The sequence below is a fragment of the Elephantulus edwardii genome, unplaced genomic scaffold (genome assembly GCF_000299155.1).
Source record: "Elephantulus edwardii isolate Elephantulus edwardi_28Jun2011 unplaced genomic scaffold, EleEdw1.0 scaffold00177, whole genome shotgun sequence".
Lineage (NCBI taxonomy): Eukaryota > Metazoa > Chordata > Mammalia > Macroscelidea > Macroscelididae > Elephantulus > Elephantulus edwardii.
The window spans coordinates 238,890-241,789 of record NW_006399927.1 but is presented as its reverse complement, the minus strand read 5'-3'; positions in this window follow the sequence as shown (position 1 = coordinate 241,789).

The window sequence follows — 2,900 nt, the reverse complement described above, 5'->3', positions numbered from 1 at the left end:
GAGAGAGAGAGAGAGAAAAGAAGAAGAAGAAGAAGAAGAAGAAGAAGAAGAAGAAGAAGAAGAAGAAGAAGAAGAAGAAGAAGAAGAAGAAGAAGAAGGAGAAGAAGAAGGAGAAGAAGCAAAACAAAAACAAAAAACAACACAACGAAATACCATCTTACCCTAGTAGCAGCAGCAAATTTTAGAAGGGCAGCAAGTAATAAATGTTGGTAAGGATATGCTGAGATAGGAACCCTTATGGGATTGTAAAATGGTACAACCACTCTGGAAGGATGTTTGGCATTTCCTCAAAAAGTTGTATATAGAAATTCTATATCACCCAGCTATTCCACTGTTTGGAATATACCCTGAGAAAATGAGAACTGAAGTGCAGAGACTTCTATACCAATGTTCATAGCAGTGTTATTCACCATAGCAAGAACACCGAAACAGCCCAAATGCCCAACTACAATGGACTGGATTGAGAAAGTATGGTACATTCACACAATGGAATACTAGGCAGCATGCAGAAGAAATGATTTTGTAAACACTACCTAACATGGGAGGGAATGGAGAGCATTATGCTGACTGAGCCAACTCAGACTCATAAAGACAAACATTGTATATGACCATTATTATAGAATGAGTATGAGGATTCAAGGATAGGGGACTTAATCATAGGGTCACACAATTTGATGGGTAGAGAGAGGGATGGGTAGAGGAGAGGGGAAAGATCTGGTGTGAAAAAAAACAACGTATAGGAACTTTGTGTGTAAACCAATACTAAAAAAATAAAAAATAAAGTAACTGAATTTTACCATAATCTCTTTTAAACTGATTGGCTGATCAGAACTCATTACAACACATGGAATGATTAAATCATCACATAAGAGAAAAATTACATGCTTACATAACTGCCAAACCATTGGAAATCAGGTCCTAACCAAACCGACACATATTTTTGGTATATATAACTCTATGACAATAACTAATAAGGTCAAATGATATCAGTGATCATATTATTTTTTTTAAAAATCTCAAATATATTTGGGCTATCCTCATTCACAGTTAATGAATATCAATTTTAGGGTAAAAGAAAATGGGAATAGATGCTAAAAAGCAGAACATGTATGGACCACATTTAACTATAGTGAATTAAAACTAGACATTAATGTCAACAGTTTAAAAAAGAAATGCCTATATAACTGAAAATCTAAAACTTATACTCCAAGTAGTCAAGTTGAATCAGGACAAAGGAGGGATCAAAAGAAATTTTATCCTATATAGAAAACAAAGGTGATGATAATGGTGAATGTCCAAATATAATATGTAAGTTAAATATAAGAGAAATTTCTATTCTTTAGCGAAAAAATTTAAAATAAATATTTAACTCAAGAGAAAACGGTTCTAAGGAAATAGACGGATTGAGGAAACAGATTGACAGGAAATAGTCAAATATACAATGATAAATAAACAGAAAAGTTTATTTTTCCTTTAAGGGAGAAAGTACATCAACAAAAAGGACTAAGTTCTGGAAAGTATAATAATACAAAACAGAATTATGTTATTATATTAGTTATTTTAGATTGTTTTTAAATCTGGAACATGTAAACAAGGAGAATTAATAACTTGGGGAAAAGTGGTTGATATTTCAATGATTTTGCACATGAATGCTTTCAGACTTCAATGGCACAGCTAGTTGTAGTGATTCAGAAAACATCTTAAAGCATGTAAGAGAAATACAGTTTCCAAAATAATTTTATAAAGAATATATGACCTTGATTTTTAAACTATTAAAAGTCAAAACAACCACAGACCAATTTCACTTTTCACTTCAAGATCTATATCAGGATTAAATTTTGTGTTTGTTCATTTGTTAGTCAATCTATTATGACAGCATAAGTATTGAAGTACTTTAGTTGCTGAATCATGGGGGCTTATCCCACCATGTGTTGTGCTGCTAACCAAAAGGTAACTCGTCTCTGAACTCACCAGCAGCTTTTTGGAGAGAAACAGGCAGTCAGTCTCCTCCTGGTAAACTGATGAAGAGTGTTTGTGTTAAAATCACCTGGAGAGGAGTGGAGGAGGGAGGCTTCCTCAGCTCTAGAGCAGTGATTGCAGAAAGATAGCTGGGATTCCAGTTTGGCAAGTCTCTATTTACAAATTCAAATGAATATGTGACTGTGTGGTTTTTTGCTTTTGGTTTTTTTGTTTGTTTGTTTGTTTTGTGATTTCTGTTGTTGTTTTTACTTGCCCTCACAGGAGCAATGTGTAATGTACATCTGCATGATTCACTCAAAACAGAAATAAAAAACAAACTAAATATGTTTTCTTCATCTTGATTCTAATTCTAATCTATTCTGTTTTACAGAAGAGAACTGCAGCATAGAGCCTTCTTAGCTGTGATTTAACAGAAGTAGATTGTCAGACATTTTAATTGAACTACCAAGTTACAAGGTTTAAAGTTAGGAAAAGTTTGCATCTGGGTTGTATCCTTTCTCCATACCAGTTTAATCTGTATGTTGTTATTATGTGCAATGGAGTCACTTGCAACTCATAGTGACCCTAAGTACAAGAGCCCTAATCCATGCTCTATCCTGTGCCAACCTCACTGTCTCTGGCACACCTATCCCCATTATGCCAGTGACTGAGTGAATCCATCTCATCGAGGGTCTTCCTTTCCTGTGCTGTCCCTCCATGCTCCCAAGTATGATGTCCCTCTTTAAGGACTAGTCCCTCCTTGTAACATGTCCAAAGTATGCCAGAAGAAGCTTCAGAATCTTTGCCTCCAAGGAGCAGCTTTGCTTCACCCTCTCTAGAATGAATCTGTTTGTTCTCCTAGCAGTCCATGTTATATTGGATACTCTTCTCAAGCACCACAGTTCCAAGGCATCAATTCTTTCTGTCATCTGTAGTCATTG